The 20,787-nt window shown below is 41.7% G+C and overlaps 1 protein-coding gene across 4 annotated transcripts in view; it reads right to left on the bottom strand.

The window, feature by feature from the left end:
• FGD4 (FYVE, RhoGEF and PH domain containing 4) overlaps nt 1-20,787 on the bottom strand; it is a 104,025-nt gene that overhangs the window by 79,471 nt on the left and 3,767 nt on the right. Inside the window, exon 1 of one of the 4 annotated variants that reach the window (XM_083461963.1) lies at nt 15,285-15,381. The exons of the other annotated variants lie outside the window; for them this stretch is intronic. The gene's annotated coding sequence lies outside the window, so the exon portion shown is untranslated. Of the gene's footprint in view, nt 1-15,284; nt 15,382-20,787 lie in introns of those variants that run through there. 4 annotated transcript variants of the gene reach the window in all.

Here is a 20,787-nt window from a genome sequence, read left to right as displayed (position 1 = left end):
TTGCAAAATCCAGAACTCACTTCTAATAGGGATGGTTTGCTCATCTTCTTCTTCAACTGCCTGCGCTCTCTTCCCCTTACATGCTCTGCTCCCCCTTCCTCTTTTCACACACCACCTACCCTCTGCTTCTACAGCTCATGGTGAGTAAAGGCCAAATTACATAATTGGAACTGCTAACTATTTTCCTTAAAAGAAGAACAAGAACAGGTGCCTAAAGCTGCAGTTAGCCAAAGGTGGGGAGGTGTACGGAGAAAGCTTGATTTATGAATGACAGTAAGCTTGCCTGGTTGAAGCAAGGGAATCCAACGATAAAGTGCTTTTAAAACGCATGTGTGATTTTGGCCCACATTAGTAGCTCAGAGATTGCAAAATGAGTCAAGAATCCATTCCATGGCCAAAGTGAAGCAGACCACATTTCTGTCAATGGTTTCCTTCCTACTGTTAAGTCTGTATAACACAGAGGCTGCATTGGACGGAGCACATCCCTTGTACAGAACCTGGAGAGATTCAGTGTGGAAAGATTCACTTCTAGAAACAGGGTTCTGAAAGCGCAAGGAAGAGGAAGTGCCCATTATGGTTTTGGGTTTTTTTTAATAAAAAAAGGACTTGCTACTTAAGCTGTGTGTGCTGGGTTCTCCCATTCCTTTCTCATCTTAAAAGAGTCAATAGCATTTCAAATTCAATGAGAATGTAAATGTCGTGCAACCCTAGTCCAGCAGTACATGAGACTCACCCACTAGCCGTTTTCATTCTCAACAGGTGACTGGAGTAAACGTCTTTACCTTTTACCTGGAGTAAAAGTCTCTATTACAGCCCATATTTAAAAATTTACAAGCTTCAGTTTGTGGATCACTGAATGTCACTGGTTTTAACTTAAGGGGGAAAAGGAGGGCGGTGGGGAGAAAAGCCCCGTGTGCTGACATGCCAGCAGCATTTCTTTTTACAATTCAAATGTGTTTACACACATTTCTGCTTAAGACAAATTGCCCTGGTAATTCAGTTTTAAACACTAAAATGCACAAGTACGTATAAACCCAGTGAAACAACCAGCAGCACCTCTTCTGTTCAGAGACACCAAGAGTGCCTCCAGATGGCCCTCTGTGCTATGCAATGGTTGTTATTCCTATACCAGGTATGGTAGGAAAAGCAAATGTCTCTCTTATATATCATCTACTGCAGAGGTTTTCAACCTTTCTGAGTCCATGGCTCCCTTGACCAAGTACATTCTTTCTGCGGCTCCCCTGTGGGGAAACGTGCTCAAAGCCTCAGAAGCCCAGTTATGTCACCCCTTGTCTGCAGAGCCGGCAGCCCCTTCACCTCTTTTCAAACACCCTCCCTTGTAGAGTGTTCCATCAGCCTCCTCTCCTCTCCCCTGGCCAGCCCCAGAGGCACCATTCGCCTGGGGAGCTTGTAGCCAAGGCTGCTGCAACAAAAAGCAGCACAAGCCTTTGGAAGGTGTTGCCTGTAGCACCTCTGACCATTATTCAAGGGACCCCAGGATGCCACAGCACACTGGTTGAAAACCAAATGATCTACAGTGGGCAGGCAGTTTCCAATTCCTATGTTGCCAGTAAAGATCTCTTTGTAAAGTGGCACCTTAACTAATAATTTCCTGAGGTTCACTCCACTTCCCTTTTCAAAATCCGCTTTGCCTCCTGATATGTAGCCCTCCTCTTTTGTGCCACCTCTAAGGGAAACAGAAGGTGAGGGCTTTGCTTTTGTTTCCACTGATGAGATTTGGGGATTTATGGGAGATCACCCACCATTATCTTTCTCTACCTAGTTTCTTTTTTTCTATATCCTCGCCCACCCCCTGCACAGTGACTTGTGCATACTTTCACTTTCACCCTTCATCACCCCTGGCTGTTTTGCCATCAATATAAAGGTAAAGGGACCCCTGACCATTAGATCCAGTCGTGACCGACTCTGGGGTTGCGGCGCTCATCTCGCTTTATTGGCCGAGGGAGCCGGCGTACAGCTTCCGGGTCATGTGGCCAGCATGACTAAGCCACTTCTGGCGAACCAGAGCAGCGCACAGAAATGCCGTTTACCTTCCCGCCGGAGTGGTACCTATTTATCTACTTGCACTTTGACGTGCTTTTGAACTGCTAGGTTGGCAGGAGCAGGGACCGAACAACAGGAGCTCATCCTGCCGCGGGGATTCGAACCACCAACCTTCTGATTGGCAAGTCCTAGGCTCTGTGGTTTAACCCACAGTGCCACCCGCGTCCCAACGCCATCAATATAGCTCCTACCTAAATGTTGCTAAAAATGCAAGTGAAAAATGGGCATGTTGTGGCTGCCTCCAGTTGTGGTTCCAGGCTGGCACTCATTTCCTAAGAAATGTTTGCCTGCCTTTCTTGGGAGCCTGTGTGGTGTAGTGGTCAGAGTGCTGGACTAAGACCTGGTAGACTGGGGTCCCAGACCCACTCCATCAGGAAGTTCACTGGGTCATTCACTGTCTCTCAGCCTAATCCATCTCACAAGGTTCTTGTGAGGATAAAATGTGGTGAGAGAGAACCATGTATGCCTTCTTAGCTCTTTGGTGGAAAGGTGGTATGTTAATGTAATGTTTCTTTGAAAATCCTATGTTTCAGGAAATTTTATTTATTATGCAAATAAGAAATCAAGTCAGACGGGGGAACTTTCTTGGCACCCAAGAGGAAATAGGAGCCTTCCATCAGGTTGGGGACTACAACTGCTTTCAGGGAATGCAACGCCTTCCTGCATTGCAGGGGGTTGGGCTAGATGACCCTCATGGTCCCTTCCAACTCTACTATTCTGTGATTCCATGCTATACCATGATTCCCTCAATGAACTTTGTTTCAGCAAGGCCCCTCATCCTCTCCTCCCATATGGCTGGGGCAGAAACAAAAGAAGTAGCCGAAGGGTACAGGCAGGCACCAGGGTCAAAGGACAAGTAACTGCTGCTGCAGCAAGGGGCATGGGAGAAAGGGGAAGGGGAAGGGGAGGGGAAAGAGGGAAGCAGCCAACTTTCTGCATTGAAACTATCAAAAAAAGTAAACACATTTCAGTACATTGCTCCGGCAGGGCAGGTGTTTCCCAAGTGGGCAAGCAGGGGGAAAATCGATGTGAGGAGGAACAATGGAGGGGGAGGGGAAGAGGAAAAGAGGATGTAAAGAGGCACAGAACTCAGCCAATGAAATACAACAGCGCACATCAAAGCCACTTCTTAAAACATGGGGCTTCTTTTAGAAAAGGGGAGGGAATAGCACTAAAAGCCGTGCACGCCTGTGAAGATTGCGAGAACAAAAGAGAAGTGCAAACATTGGGTTTGGAGAGCTTCCAGGATATTTGAGTAAGATCAGTGCAGCCGACAAAAATATCGACCTTGCGAAGATGAGCAAACTAGGGGTTCCTACTAAATGAGTTTTAGTTCACTCGGTACATTTTCTGTACCCAAGAGAAGCCCTGGCCACCATCAGAAACCCATTCAAGGTATGCTACCTAATACCTATAAAGCCCTAAATGATGTAGGACCTATGTTTTTAAAGGTCACTTCTCCCTATAAGCAGCCTTCCTGGGTCATTAGAGCTGCAGGAGAAGCCATTCTGAAGGTATTGCCACAAGATACAGCTCATTGAGTCAGGGTAGGGTCTTCTCTGTAGTGGCACCTGGCTATGGAATTCCATCATTGTATGATTTTCTGCACCATCTGCAAGCATCTCTTCACTAAGTTTTTTAGGGGTGACTGATTTGGTTTTGGTCAGCTTTAACTAAGGAATGCCCATACATATGTTTGGGTTTGACAAATAAACTGCAAACCTTACTACAAAACTGTCTCAATCTCGCAAACATGGCCTGAAGATTACTTGCCTCTGTCACACATTCTTCAGATTCTCCTGCGTGGAGCCAAATTCATTTGCGATGTTAATTCATGAATGCAATGTACAAAGAATTTGATGACAAAAATAAGTCTAGTGGAGTCCTCCTTCAAAGCAGGATTTTATTCCGATTATTTGGATGCCTGAAACACCAAGAGTGGGAAAAAGCCTAACTGCATGCTCAAAAGACCTCCAATGTGTCTCGGATAATTTCCAGTTCTCTTGGAAAGCAAGATTATTTACTGCAGTAATAAGGTCGCCAGTAAATCTTCAGCTGAGCTATGCTACTGGACAGCTGGTAGTGAAACATGTCAACAAGCAGGGTACTATAGTAAACACAGCTTTTCTTTGTTTTGCTTTAAAGGGCAGGGGAAGTATCACAAATATCTGCCCAGTTTATCCCTTTTTAATTTCTTGTCTGCAACTGAACTCTGCACCGCAAGCATACCAATCAACTTGCCTGAGAGATAATTTTGCTTCCTGAAATAAAGAATAAGCAAAAATCCACAGACAAACATCTGTACAGTGGACACTTCAAATGCAACCATATGGTGGCTGCTCCACATTTCAGCTTTTGTGTGCAACAACCGGCCACCACGAAATCTCACACACGGCCACATGTTCCTCAGGTGGCACAAAGAAAGAGTCACTGGATCTTTGTGGTTAGCTGCTGCACATGAATGAACACAGCTGCCTCCATATGGCTGCTTTTCAAGCAAACACCAGCACTCCCTTCTTCATATTCCTCCTTTAGATAAGGGAAGCGGGGGATTTGTAAGCGCTTGTGACTGTTTACTTTGCTACAAAGCTGGAAGGATTTTTTGTTCTTTCAGAAGTAGCTAACACAGTGCCCTCCAGATGCTGCTGTAGTATCATCATCCCTGAACAATGGTTTAACTGGCTGTGGCAGTTGTAGTTCCCAACACATCTGGAAGGTACCACGCTGGCTCTCTTCGCCCTGTGAACTCATTCCAGAGCAAGGCAGTCACATACATGCTTAACAATACTGAGCAATATTTCAAGGGAAATAATGTATAGTACACTAGAAAATAAATTATTTGGTCTGATTTATGTGTTAAGTTTAGCTTAACAAAGCCAGCATATAATTTGAGGAGAAACAAACAGGTAGGTTCTCTCTCTTACTTCAGGCTTAGTACATAGCAGGAAGACATTCAACCAAACATACAGAGGAAAAAAGTCCTCAGGGCTATACAGCCAATCAGAGTACCGTGCTACTTCAGCAAACATCCCACCACTCTGCCTGGTTACTAACTTACACCTCCAGTTGTCCCCTTCTTGGTTAGTTGGCCTTAATAGAATTTACCCTTTAGTTGCACACAGTAAGATATCTGCTGCTGCACCCCAATGCATTTTCCACAGGGAATTCCCAATGGTCAAAGCTTACTGCTGAATGCTCCTTTGTAAATTATGAAAGGAGATAACCTTTGTGGAAGAAGAGAGTTGCCTTTGAAACATGGCACCATTATTTATTTTGTCACAAGAATACTGGTCAGGAATCCACTGCATAGGTTATACAACATGAATACTTTAGCAGAAGAAACGTATTATGCTACACTTGAAGGATATATTTCTGTGTATCAGATTCCTATGTATAATGTGGTCTATATAGACTACTAAGCAAATATGTTACAAAAGAAATCAATTCAGCAAACTACATGGAATTTACTTTCACGTACAGTGGTGCCTCGCAAGACGAAAAGAATCCGTTCTGTGATTCTCTTCGTCTAGCGGTTTTTTCGTCTTGCGAAGCAAGCCCATTGACGGATTAGCGGATTAACGCTATTAGCGGCTTATCGGCTTATCGGATCAGCTGATAAGCGGCTTAGCGGCTTAGAAAAAGGGGGGGAGGGAAAAAACCCCGCAGGAACTCGCAAGACATTTTCGTCTTGCGAAGCAAGCCCATAGGAGATTCGTTTTGCGAAGCACCTCCAAAACGGAAAACTCTTTCATCTAGCGAGTTTTCCGTCTTGCGAGGCATTCGTCTTGCGGGGCACCACTGTAATGCATTTACACTGGAGAGTTAATGAAGTACCCAGATATAGATTTCCTACTCAGAGACTGTCACAGCATCCAGTACAATAATCTTAGCAGCACATTGGAGTTATACATTACACAACTTGCATTTTTCTTTTCTTTTTTTGTCAAGAGTTTTACTAACAAGGAACATTTGCAGAACCCAAGCATATAAAATAAGAAAAAGATTAACATTTGGAAAGCAATGATAAAGTCTAGTCATTGGAATAGATTAAACTCACCAGAGAAGCCATCATCTCAGAAAATCTGCTCAGAAAAGAATGTGTTAATTTGGTCGTACCATGTTTAACCTCAGTTCTTTCCCCTTAGCCAACTTCCTGTTCGTATCTTAAATGCTAACACATCTATCTAGTGCAGGGGATGAAAAGTTTAAAAATTAAAGACCTAGCAGTGTCTCACTTCCTTTGTGGCTTTTAAGGCTAAAAGAAATGAGTAGCAGTATTGTCTATCAAAAAAATATTCCTTTGAAACTTCAAGTGTTATTTATAGAACTGTTTAAACCTAATCTTAAAGGTAAAGGGACCCCTGACCATTAGGTCCAGTCACGGACAACTCTGGGGTTGTGGCGCTCATCTCGCTTTACTGGCTCAGGGAGCCGGCGTACAGCTTCCGGGTCATGTGGCCAGCATGACTAAGCTGCTTCTGGCGAACCAGAGCAGCGCACAGAAACACCATTTACTTTCCTGCCCGAGTGGTACCTATTTATCTACTTGCACTTTGACGTGTTTTCGAACTGCTAGCTTGGCAAGAGCAGGGACCAAGCAACGGGAACTTTCCCTGTTACAGGGATTCGAACTGCCAAGCATCTGATTGGCAAGCCCTAGGCTCTGTGGTTTAGACCACAGCACCACCCGCATCCCTAATCTTAGGGGCAAACAAAGTTTAAGATCTGTGTGCTACAACCAGGATAGTGAAATATTAATTAAATTCAGCCATTCCCTCTTCCATGCCCAAACAGTAGTAGACTGGCACCGTGAGAGCCTTCATATTGCCAGTCAGCAGTGTGGCAGGAAGATGTTCAGGGAGGGGTCCCCCCCCCACACACACACACAAAATGAAAGGCTATTTTCAAGGACTGGAAAAGGCAGGCAGACCTAACAAGCAATAGGTAATGACTACTTTGCAGAGCATGAATACTTATCTCATAGCTCAAGCACTAGACTTCTATCATAGTGTCCATTTCTCTTGGTGTTGTTAGACCAGGCAAAGACGATTTTTATTATGTATTACTTTTTCCAATTAGATACAGCCAATTCTAACACTGGATACTAGAAAACTGAAGGAAATGAAAGCTTTTGACTACAGTCATTTCATGCAGTGGAGATGTAGAACAGTCAGTAATGACCCTCCTACAGATTTCCTCCACTGACCTCTATTGGTTGAAAAGATTTAGTGCAAGTTAAAGAGGAGCATATTCCTACATTGTTTCAGTAAATAATACAACACAGTAAGACACAGAATAACATGTTTCTTCAGTTGTTCTAAACCTCCTGACTAGGTGCTCTCTTCTTTCCTATACTTTCTCAAGAAAGCTATACAGTATAAGCATATCATTTATGAATCGCTTCCCATGAAGCATGTTGAAGAGATTTCACAACACACTAAGTTATTTACCATGCTTCATAATTCTGTGTTCCACTACTGGTTTTTGCATCTTTCATATAAAACTATCCAGTACAACAGCAATAGAAGCAGCAGCAGCACAGAAGTGACAATAATACCCATTTTCTGTGTTAGCCATCCTACTTGAAGTCTTAATGATTCATCTATTGTGAGAGTGGCATGCAATTAAATCATTTGTTTTGCATATATCTGCATACCACTTAAACACTAGAGCAGTTTCTATGCAGTTAACAAAACCATAACCAAGAACAACTAATGAGAATTAAAAGAGGAGTTTTTTTGCTGATAATAATTGAATGTTAATAGACCTTTGGAATTGTTATTTTAAAAACAAAACACATTTTGCTGAAAACTATGGTGTTTCCTTTTCTTTCTTTCTTTTTTGGTAGTAGCAAAATATAACATTTTCCTGCTGTCACAACATGTATTGGAAATTGTTAGTTCTGTGACTACAGGCTGCATTAGCTAACAGCACTCAACAAACATTGCTTGATAATACTGATAGAATTTTTGATCAATAACATGGATAGAACCATAGGATGACATTACTGAGTATTGCCACCGTCCTACATAATTTGTGACAAATATAATCACTGAGAACATGCACTAGACAAGGCAGAACTGAATGAAACCAGAAAAGACATTAATTAGAAATCCTCCCGGCACCCTATTAAGATAAGCAGCCAGCAGCATGGGAATGGCTTTAAATATGTTAAGTTTCCAGATCATTGCAGAAAAGAAGCACACTGACCCAACAAGCCACTACTTGCTGAGATTCAACAGCACACTAACATGAAGCAACGGAAGTACTGATCAGTCCAAAAGATATGCAACTGTATTTTTCAAGCTCCTATTTTAATGTTTTCCAAGTTCGGGGGTTTTCTATCTAAAACATGAGGAAGGTCTCAGCATTTGCCTTCAAACACAGTATTTTATTTTATTTTATTTTATTTTTAAAAAAATTAACAAATCTGCAGGGATATGAATATTATGAGCTAAATTGCCAGACATTTCACAAATTAAGTTCTATTTGATACAGAGCCAATATCTCATCCTCGTGGAGGATAATGCTATCAAGGGCTACTAGCTATAGCAGCTATGCTCTGCCTCCACAGTCTGAGACAACAATGCTTCTGAATGCAAGTTGCTGGAAATCAACAGGAGGCAAGAGTGCTCTGGTGCTGAGGTCCTGCTTGTGGGTTTCCCACAAGCTTCTGGCTGGCGTTGGCCACTGTGAGATCAGGATGCTGGACTAGGTAGGCTAGGTTGGCCTCATCCAGCAGGCTCATATGATGTTCCACCTGCTTTGTTAAAACGCAAAAATGCAGAATTTATCTTAAAGGTTTGGGGCCACATGGGAAGAATCACATTCACGCAAGCCTTCTCTGCTCCCCAATCCTGGGTTTAGTTCTTTCCATTCAATTCTACTCCTGTACTCATGGGTTCTGAATTCTTCCTTTATGAGAGCACCATGGAACGGAACCAAAGAAGAAAAGAGGCCACTCCCGCTATAAATAATAAATAAATTATCTAAAAAATAGATCGTAAAGGTAAAAGACCCCTGACAGTTAAGTCCAGTCGCAAACGACTCTGGGGTTGCGGCGCTCATCTCGCTTTACTGGCCAAGGGAGCCGGCGTTTGTCCACAGACAGTTTTTCCGGGTCATCTGACCAGCATGACTAAGCCACTTCTGGCGAAACCAGAGCAGCGCACAGAAACACCATTTACCTTCCTGCCGGAGCGTTATCCATTTATCTACTTGCACTTTGATGTGCTTTCAAACTGCTAGGTTGGCTTGCGGGGATTCGAACCGCCAACCTTCTGATCGGCAAACTCAAGCAAATCAATCAATGCATCAAAGTTTCATGAATTTTGTCACCTTAAACATATGGCCACTTGAGACCTGAAGAGTAGTAGAGTTCTTCTACTCACCCCTAAAATTCATTTAATATACGGATGATAGGAAACTAAGATTGGCCTTGAATTTTTAAAATGATTAAGAATATCCTAGAGATCAAACCCTGTACATAAGCCACTTAGCTATACACAAATATATTAGCTGTATTCAATCTAAACCGATGTATGCAAAAATTTGACTCTTTGCCATTTTGAAATGAATTTTCATTTGAACAGATGAGCTCCAAAGTAAAAATTAATTGGGTATGGTGCAACAAATTTATCAGTTATTTCAAATCCCTTTGCCACTGCATTTAAGCAGACTTTTGTTAGAAAGCAGGAAGCTGCCTAGCAACCTCATATTAGTAACATTCTTCAAAGTATATTTGAGATGAAACCACCTACTCACAAATTACATATTTTAGCCATGAGGGAAGAAAATCAATGGACACTCGTTAAATAAACTCAGTGTTCATCTTTTGGGAATGTTGCTGAAGAGTCTATGGGTAAATTGTTTTCTTAGAAACGATCAGCTGCTGAAGAAAATTGATTCAACACTGTACAGGACAGTCTTGCGGCATCTTAAAGACTAAACATATTGTGGTATGTGCTTTTGTAGACTAGAGTTCAGTTCATCAGATGCTAGACTCCTACTGTTTTAACAGCAGGAGACCAACATGACTACAGTGGTACCTCAGGTTAAGAACTTAATTTGTTCCGGAGGTCCGTTCTTAACCTGAGGTACCACTTTAGCTAATGGGGCTTCCTGCTGATGCTGCTGCCGCCGCCGCCACCACCGCCGCACGGTTTCTGTTCTCATCCTGAAACAAAGTTCTTAACCCGAGGTACTATTTCTGGGTTAGCGGTGTCTGTAACCTGAAGCGTCTGTAACCCGAGGTACCACTGTATTTATCTTTTGGTCAGTTTCCAGGTGATTTGAGGGACAGAAGAAAAGACGCCGAATCACTATTGGAATTTAATATCTCCTTCTAAGGCTTATAGGCAAGAAAGATGAATGAAAATTCATCCCAATGTGATAATTTAGCAGAGCAATATATATGGAATGTCACTATTGGCTCAGCCCCCAATAAACTGGGGAAATCGCCTCTCTCCAGATGCAGATGCCGGAAATCGCGCATGCACGATGCCACCCACGGAGGGATATCTGCTGAAGTGAACCAGTCCAGGCAAGGTAAACCTTGCCAACCCCTGGTTTATTCCATCCAACTCTACAATTCTATGTTCTTGTTCAGATCAAGAATGAAGATTTGTGCCCCAGGAGTTAGATTTGGTACATAGGCCTTTTTTCTTGCCTTTCAGAATCTTAAGAAAAGAAGGGTGAGGGGTGAGACACACTTGCAGAAGGGTAGTCATGTCCTTTATTTTTTATTTCATGCTAAACTTCTTCCCTTCCTATGGAAATAAAACTACCAGAATAACTGATAGAGGGGGTTCTCTCTAATCCAAGCAAATTTTATTCACTCAAACAGCAAGAAGAAGAAGAAGAAGAAGAAGAAGAAGAAGAAGAAGAAGAAGAAGAAGAAGAAGAAGAAGAAGAAGAAGAGCAGCAACAAGAACAAGAACAAGAACAAGAACAAGAACAACAACAACAACAACAACAACAACAGAGAAATGGGAGTATCTTCAAGAGTTAGAGAACAATTATGTGTATGGCTACTCAGAAGCAACACAAGTACTGCAGCTCAGTAACTGTGCAATCCTCCGCAAAAAAAGCTCAAGAACTCTGGGCAATCTCCCCCCATTTATTTTTAGTCCCCAAAAATAGGGGGTGTCTTATACATGGGGGCGTGTTATACATGGAAAAGTATGGTCACTAACGACACACAATTACAAGTCACCAGAGCAGTTCATTTACAGGCATCTATCATACACTGAGAAATAAATATTTTTTAAAGCCAATAATTTAGAAGGGAAAAAATCCCCACCTTCTACCTGAGCCTTTTACATAAGCCTATCAGGATATCTTCAGAAAAACAGAAGTAGCTTTGCAAGTTTTGTAGTAACTACCAGCTATCTGATATGCAGTGAAACTTTTAAAAGCTATACCTAAACAAGTAATGCCAACTTTCAGTTTACAAAAAGATGTAAACTGCAAGTACCTATGTTGGCTTATTAGGGGAGAAATGAAAAACATTCTCGTGGCAGAGAAATTAGGATCAACTAAAAAAAAAAAGAGCTTGAGTGAGCCGACATTCAAATTCATTATAATTATTCATAGGGCATAGAAGAGAGAGGGAATCGAGATGATGATTCAGGGCACAATGACAAAATATTACTCTGCAGTTTGCAATAGCATGTGGGAGAGCTATTATGCAGTCGCATGCACACTTAGCGTGGGAGTTGAGCTCCACTGAAACAGAGTAGAACTTCCGAAGCCAACATGCATAGAATTCAGCTATTAATTACGTTAGGGCAATGCCTGGAGAAAGACCTCAAGTTTCCACAAGGTTACTCGCACAAAGATAATGATAACAAAGATATCCCCTTAAGTATCTTTGATAAGGTTTAAACAGGAAGGTGAGGTAATAAATGATAAAGCATCTGCTCAACAGGAGATATATGGTATATTAATCCTACTTTCCTATTTCTGGTGGAATTTAATTTTCTTTCTGCTGCTTAGGTAATTTTTAGTTGAAAGTGAATTTATTTTTAAATGTGCACTTGCCTGCACTGAAAGATATGAAGCAACCAGGTATTCAGAGACTCTCCTCTGAAGCTGCTCTGGGCACCTACTGCAGCCATGAAGCCTCCTCAAGGTCAGAGGGAGGCAACAGGTAAGATGGGAGAGAGCTTGAGTCAGGGAAAAGCAGTAAGAAATAACCCATAATTCACTATGAGATTTCACAGGCACTTAACTACTAAATTCCATATCCGAATCTAGACACAGAATTCCATTATTTCACATTCATGTGGATTTTAGACTTTTCTGCACTGCAGATTATTACTCACACTCAAAAGCAACAGCACAGCTTTGCACTTTAAGGCAAGAATCAAACATGTAAATATTGAATCCTAGAATTTAGTTAAAACAGGTAAAATCTTCACTCTGACTAATTTTTTAATCTGGCACTTCCCAAGATATCATCCACCAGGAGTAGTTTTACAAATGCAGCAATGGTTTGTGAAAACTGGTGGACAAGTAAGGCGAGTTTGTAGTGAGTGGGGTAATATTATAAATATATAGTATTTAATATTATAAATATATAATACCAATATATAATATTGGTAGTGGGTGGCTCCACACAGCACAGAATTACTTATAATACTCAGGTACAAAAACAAATGCCATCAGCTTTCAGTATAATATACCCCTATTAAATACATTTATTACTAAGCAGGAATTTGTTGTTGTTTAGTCGTGTCCAACTCTTTGTGACCCCATGGACAAGAGCACGCCAGGCACTCCTGTCTTCCACTGCCTCCCGCAGTTTGGTCAAACACATGCTGGTAGCTTTGAGAACACTGTCCAACCATCTCGTCCTCTGTCATCCCCTTCTCCTTGTGCCCTCAGTCTTTCCCAACATCAGGGTCTTTCCCAGAGAGTCTTCTCTTCTCATGAGGTGGCCAAAGTATTGGAGCCTCAGCTTCAGGATCTGTTGGGCTGATTTCCTTAAGAATGGATAGGTGATTCCATGGGACTCTCAAGAGTCTCCTCCAGCACCATAATTCAAAAGCATCAATTCTTCAGCGATCAGCCTTCTTTATGGTCCAGCTCTCACTTCCATACATCACTACTGGGAAAACCATAGTTTTTACTATATGGACCTTTGTTGGCAAGGTGATGTCTCTGCTTTTTAAGATGCTGTCTAGGTTTGTTATTGCTTTTCTCCCAAGAAGCAGGCATCTTTTAATTTCGTGACTGCTGTAACCATCTGCAGTGATCATGGAGCCCAAGAAAGTAAAATCTCTCACTGCCTCCATTTCTTCCCTTTTGATTTGTCAGGTTATGGGACCAGTGGCCATGATCTTAGTTTTTTTGATATTGAGCTTTAGACCATATTTTGCGCTCTCCTCTTTCACCCTTATTAAAAGGTTATTTAATTCCACCTCATTTTCTGCCATCAAGGTTGTGTCATCTGCATATCTGAGGTTGTTGATATTTCTTCCAGTAATCTTAATTCCGTCTTGGGATTCAACCAGTCTAGCCTTTCGCATGATGAATTCTGTGTATAAGTTAAATAAGCAGGGAGACAATATACAGCCTTGTCGTACTCCTTTCCCAATTTTGAACCAATCAGTTGTTCCATATCCAGTTCTAACTGTAGCTTCTTGTCCCACATAGAGATTTCTCAGGAGACAAATGAGGTGATCAGGCACTCCCATTTCTTTAAGAGCTTGTCATAGTTTGCTGTGGTCGACACAGTCAAAGGCTTTTGCGTAGTCAATGAAGCAGAAGTAGATGTTTTTCTGGAACTCTTTAGCTTTCTCCATAATCCAGCACATGTTTGCAATTTGGTCTCTGGCTCCTCTGCCCCTTCGAAATCCAGCTTGCACTTCTGGGAGTTCTCGGTCCACATACTGTTTAAGCCTGCCTTGTAGAATTTTAAGCATAACCTTGCTATCATGTGAAATGAGCGCAATTGTGCGGTAGCTGGAGCATTCTACATGGAATAAATTTACATAAACCTGAATATATTATCCACTTACATGTGTGCAGAATAACCCCGGAGACCAGAGTTGGAGTTCTGTCCTTCTACCAAAGCAGAAAGAATGCACTGAAAGTATGTTTTAACACCATCAATTTCTAAAATAAATCTAGAAAATACAGAACTTTTAAAAAGTAAACAAGAGCACATTATTTCTATCCAATTTAGTTTACCCTTTCAGAAACTAGAGATGCCAAGAAAAGCAGCTTCTTAGCATTAGCACAAAAGTAGCACTTCACAGGCTAACAGGAAGAACATAATTTATTTTGGCAGCCAGTTGTATCTGTATAACACTATTGGAGCAATTTGCTTGATTCCTAAAAATCTGTAATCTCTCAAACAAATCTGTATACAACCCTAAGAGGAAAAGTATACATTAATGCTTTGGGAGACTGCTGTTTCATTTCTAACAACCTGTGTACTAAAAAAGTGATTTTCAGGGATGTGAACTGTATGGACCTATTCTTAATCTCTCTCTCTGACCTTGCTTATCTTTGCAACACCCTTGGATTTGTTTTTACTGTGTGTTTCTGTTCTCGGTCTGTTTGCAGTTACTCAGGGCTAGAGGCTACCATAATACCGTGCTCAGTGACAATAAACATTCAAACACAAAACTCAAACACATAATATGGATCAGAAATGTTTTGAGATATCAAAACAAATTTTTCCATAACGTTTCCATCATAGTTAGTAGCCATCAATAGTCCTTTCATCCATTAATTTGTCCAGGCCTCTTTTAAAGCTACCTAAGTCAGCAGCCATCAGAAACTTCTCCATGGTCTCAAGGGCTAGAACCTGCCATCTCATGAAAAATAAGCAATGCTGAAATGCTCAGGAGTTCAGAGACTATTCCTTATATCAGGGGCCAGCAAACTTTTTCAGCAGGGGGCCAGGCCAATGTCCCTCAGACCTTGTGGGGGGGGCTGACTATATTTTGGGGGGGGGATGAATTCCTATGCCCCACAAATAACCCAGAGATGCATTTTAAATAAAAGCACACATTGTACTCATGTAAAAACACGCTGATTGCCGGACCATCCATGGGATTTAGAAGGATCTGGCCCCTGGCCTTAGTTTGCCTACCCATGCCTTATATCAAGCTAGAAAGGCAAATAGCACTCCCCACAGCCCTAAATCACAACTTTGCATGCTACTTGGGGGCACCCTAGCTTAGTGGCACAAGTTAAGGAAATCATACCTTTCGTAGGCTCAGCTGTAGAAGTAGGTTTTCCATTTGCACACCTCTTTGCTGCATGTAGCAGGCAGATACTGGTCCTTTGCTCCAAGGTGAAGGCTAACTGCCTGCCCTTTACTGTTACATTCAACAAAGGGGAAATGCACACCCGGAACACACAAATCACATGTTCCTGAGATAACTAATCTAAATAGTACTTGGATTACGTAGCAGATGGAGGGGGTGTAACGAACTTAATTTATTACAAACAAGCAATAAAAAGTCTGACAAAGGGCTGTTTAACAAAGACTGATGATGGAGAAAGCAGGAAGTGACTTTAGAATCTATGGGGAACTTCTGAGCTCTCTGTTACCTATTACTTGGAACTATCGCTTTTAAAATCATTCCCTCTTTTATCAAGTGGTGTGTCTGCAAGTGGACAGTCTTAAATGGAAAGGGAGCTCTATCAATGATAGATGTTCCTACATTTGCAGGGAAGTTGTAGTGGTGAGAGTGATAAGCTACAGGAATGTTTTATATGGCTTTTCTATCCAAGTTTTGTATTTCTTACAAATCAAAACTTTGTTATTTTTGCTACCAAAATCTCTGCATGTGTTTGCAACAGGTAATGACTACTCTTCAGCCGTTTCACAAGTCATGCTCTGCACACCAAAGGTCAATAAATCTGAAGATAAATTGTTTCTATTAGATTTCTCTTGAAATGTCTGACTTGTACCCACAGATGGGCAGCCAAATATCATCAGTCAAATCTTGATCTAATTATCTGCTAAGATCTTTCTCACGTTACTTCATATTGACAAAATCCGTAAAGTACTGCATCACAAGGTCCATTTACTTCAGACCTTTAAAAATGCCACATGCTGCAGCATAAATAATTCTGTGGTTTTTTAAGCATTCAGACAAGTTAGACAGGTTATCCTCATCGCAGAAATGCTAATGAATCTCTGTTAATATGGAGCCTAAATACAAGCATGACTGAGCTTGAAGCCTGATATACCACAGAATGCCACCACCTTGTTCACTTCAACTAAACCGAAAATACCATACATTTTTTCTCCACAAGCATAAACTGTATAGTGTTTTTTAAAAAGATATGCATTTTAAAAAGTTAATACTAACATAATTATATCTTACTATCTCTCATGCAATACACATACAAGACTCATTTGATAATTGAGGTTAATTGTACTAAATTCAGGAGAAAATGACACCTGCAAGAAGCAGGGTTGAACATTTTCTTGATTTTAATTAGCACATGTTATTCAAGGGAACCAAGTGACTAGACATTTGTGCTGTTTATAGTTTCTCCCCTGTCCAATCCACTTTGCTATGTTAATTTCTCAGAAGACCTGTTTGCCCAGATCCTGCTACAACACAACAATATGGAGGGAAAACCTCCTTTACTCTTCTAGAAGTGTGCTGTCATACTTCTGGCAATAAGGGGTATTCTATTATATTTCTACTCTATCCGGAATGTATTTCTCTCTCATGGAATGAGTTGGTTCAGGTACTAAAAAAACCCCAGTAAATTTAGAAGACCAGAACAGCGGATGGTTTCATACAGCTTAGCAGCCAATTACAGCAACATTTAGTTCTTTGTTCCATTGGAGTGGTAAGATTTCCAATCTCCGCTCAACCTTTCTTGCCTTTTCCATTGCTCTTGTTTGATAGTTTTATTTCTGTGCCCTTTTCTCTACTTGCTTTCAGCTGTAATCCACTTAATGCTCTATTTCTCTCAGCCTTTGTGCTGTTTGCAGCACCAGACCACAAAGCCTGAAACAATTCTTTTAAATGCCTCTTTGGTGTATCCCTCTCTCTCTTAGTCCCAGCTTTCCCCTTTTTACTTGTGGCATGTAACTTCTCACAACGCTCTCATGCTTTTCCGCCTTCCTGGAATCCCCATCTCACCCTCTCTCAATGTATCTTAAAGATGAAAGAAAACAATGTTATCAACCACCCTTCTCTGAAGGGCATGGTTTCCCCATTTCCAACACCACACACACACACACACACACACACACACACACACACACACACCAGGCTGAGAGAACATGACTGGAACAAGGTCTACACCACACAGGTTCCTTTTGTCTCACTTAATTCCAAAAGGAATCTTTCTTAAACCAAAAAGCTGCAAACCCCCCCATAAAAAAATCTCATGCTCAAGGACCAGCTTTATCAACCTCCACTACCATTGGTACACCATCTACCAAGTTTAATGGGGCAACATTCCTAACATATGCAAAAATACTGGGCAATTTCCCAACCTATACTAATTGAAATTGCCCTGTGTTATGAAACTCTTGCCATAATTCTTGGAGCAACAGACAAAGCCCCTGAAGAGCAGTCACCAAAACAAACCCCCCACAACCTACCCATCTTTGTTGTACTTTTCCATCCTTAAAAAAGAAAGGAGGGGGAAACCGGAGAGGGAGGGCACTTTACCCTGATTAAATGACACTAGAACCCCTGCTGCAGAAGGTACTGTGTTTATTTAGTTAATAAAATTCAGATTCCAACTGATTGTAAAAGCAGCAACAACCTCAAAAGCAATTTGCCATGGCTCACAACTTAAAAGAAAAACTGCCCACAACATGGAAAAACTCCAAGCAGTGTGCTGTCTCTCCCCAGGAGTCTGTGATAGCTCAGTTGGTAGAGCATAAGACTCTTAATCTCAGAGTTGTGGGTTTGAGCCCCACACTGGGCAAAAGATTCCTTCATTGCAGGGGGCTGGGCTAGATGACCCTTGTGTTCCCTTCCAACTCTACTATTGATTCAATGAGCCAAGTTCTGCCCAGCATGCTAATTTTATACATGCAAAAACTTGTGTGTAGAGAAGCATTCACTTATGCAAATTTCCATCTGAAGCGTAAACTGGTGTAGCTCAGAGACAGCTTTCCATCTCAGATAGAAGCAGGATCCAGATCTTTAACTGGTCAGGATGTTCACAGCTCTGCCTCTCCAGGCAGCTAAGGACAGATAAACCAGGAATGCACTGCACTGAATATAAAGGAGCTGCTGGGAGCACTAACAAATCTAGTGAATCACTGTTCCATTGTTCTCAGTACTGACAGAGGCCTGTTTCTGCAATGCTGGGGAAAAGCTTCTGAATCAGAGGTGAGCTTGCCTAGCTGCTGGGCATCAACGCTTTGCATTTGTTCAGTAGAGACACAGTTCATTCCTGTCAGAAGACTTCAGCATGTTTTGCAAGGCACAGAGGCATGAGAATCACACACTCGTCACCGAAAGTTGACAATTCTGACAAATATACCTATCCCACTGCCTAGAGTGCACCCGTACCAAGAAGACTGAAGCCCCTGATTTGGAGTACAGTGACACCTCGGGTTACATACGCTTCAGGTTACGTACGCTTCAGGTTACAAACTCTGTTGACCCAGAAATAGTACCTCGGGTTAAGAACTTTGCTTCAGGATGAGAACAGAAATCGTGCTCCGGCAGCGCGGCAGCAGTGGGAGGCCCCATTAGCTAAAGTGGTGCTTCAGGTTAAGAACAGTTTCAGGTTAAGAACAGACCTCCGGAAAAAATTAAGTACGTAACCAGAGGTACCACTGTAGAGCCCCAGGCTGCTGGGAGATCAACATTCATGCTGTGGCCCCTCTGGTTGCAGCAGCTCAGTGTTTCAGAGTCACCAAGATAACTGAAGAGGCTGCCCCAACACAGCAAAGGACCCATACATGGACAGGCCATGCATTAGATGTGGCGTTTCTTCCCCAGGACTGGTGAGCAGTGGAGGAGTTCAAAGCTCCACTGCTAGAAAGAACATTAACTGGGTAACATTCAATATTCTGGTGGCTTCTGGTCCATGCAGAAATGTGTGCCAATTTACGTGGTCTGCTACCCCAAAATGGGATGAAGCCAATTGATTTTAATCAGTAATATGGTAGCTGATGCCATCAGCTGCCTTGCTGGAGCTGCAATGGGTCGCTGGGAGTCAACACCTTCCTAGACAGTTGTGACCACAGCTCTCAAATACTTGTCACTGCTTTCTAAAAATCATGGTAGCAGGAAATCATGAAGCAATTTGATTATACTGTAGTAGTATAGTAGTGAAGTATTGGTGTCTATACCCACTCTGGAATGGCCATTCCTTCTGCAACTGCAAATGCCAGTGATTGCTGTTCAGTGGAACAGACTGCCACAAGAGGTGGTGGACTCTCCTTCCTTGGAGGTTTCTAAGCAGAGTTTGGATAGCCAGCTGTCACATATGTTCTCACTGAGATTACTGCATTGCAGGGAGTTGGACTAGATGACCCTCGGAGTCCCTTCCAAATAAGGATGCTTATCCCTATGAACAACAAAAAGATGCATCCAATTCAATGTGGTTGGGCGAATAGTAAAAAGATGGAGATGATCAGCTAAATATGCAGGAAGCTTCTGTACAACAATCTCCCTTTCTGAAATAAGGCAAATTCCTTTAAAGCCAAGGGTTACAAGAGGTCTGGACTCAAGCCATATGTCACAATTCTGCCAATATTAACCATAAGCCCTGTTCATTTAAAGAGATAAGTGCATGATCCCACACCAAAATCAATACAACATACATTGGCAGAATTGTGTCCTATGAACCTGATAATCCAAATCTACAGAAATTTGCTTTAAATGACTTTTCAGTCTCTATTTGGACAGTAATTTACTTTCAGCTCCACAAAATATTTTTAGAGATCTTACTAGACCCCACAACAATAATTGATTGATCTTCTGACCAGTGCAAAAGCACCACTCAGTATGTTATAGGACTATTGAATGGTCAACTCTTCCTGGTAGGTATTATATGAACTTGTCAATTTAGTAGTTGTTTGGGTAAATGCTGATAGCTCAAATTATAAAAGCAGAAAATTAAAACTTCTCCAAAAACACAAAATCGGAAGTAAGAAACTAGAACTTTTAGCTGTATGAGCGGAAATAGACTCCAGAAAACATGGAGAAGCTGCAACCTTTGAAGAGAGTCTTTTTCATAGTTGTTTATGATGCAGAACTTCCTTATGAGATATATTAAGTCCATGCTGCAATGTTCTGTTTCTCTTCAGGCACCCAACTGAAGAACTGTGCAAAGGAGGATACAGTATTTTTCTTATAACTTATCCTGCTTGGGTAACTCAGCTGGCAGAGCACGAGACTGTTAATCTAGGGTTGTGTGTCCAAGTCCCACGTTGGGCAAAAGATTCCTGCATTGCAGGGGGTTGACCCTCTTGGTCCCCTTCCAACTCTACAACACAATGATATATTGCATGTGACTATAGAATATATGTATTTCTTTCTGTTGCATGATGCTTTTTATTATAAAATATTATCAAGGACTCCCATGTATTTTACACATACACCACATTCAGCTCAGTCATTCTTTGCATTAAACAATACAAGAACAAAATTACTCATCAATGTGTTTCAGTCAAGAGCACAGCAGTGAGTAGCAAATCATTCCCAGCAGGACAGCTTGTGCCCAAAGGCATTTATTCTCGGCACTGCAGTGGCGGAGAGGGATGGA

The sequence above is a fragment of the Podarcis liolepis genome (assembly GCF_965112155.1).
Source record: "Podarcis liolepis genome assembly, chromosome: 10".
Classification (NCBI taxonomy): Eukaryota; Metazoa; Chordata; class Lepidosauria; order Squamata; family Lacertidae; genus Podarcis; species Podarcis liolepis.
This window is presented reverse-complemented; position numbering and strand designations above follow the sequence as displayed.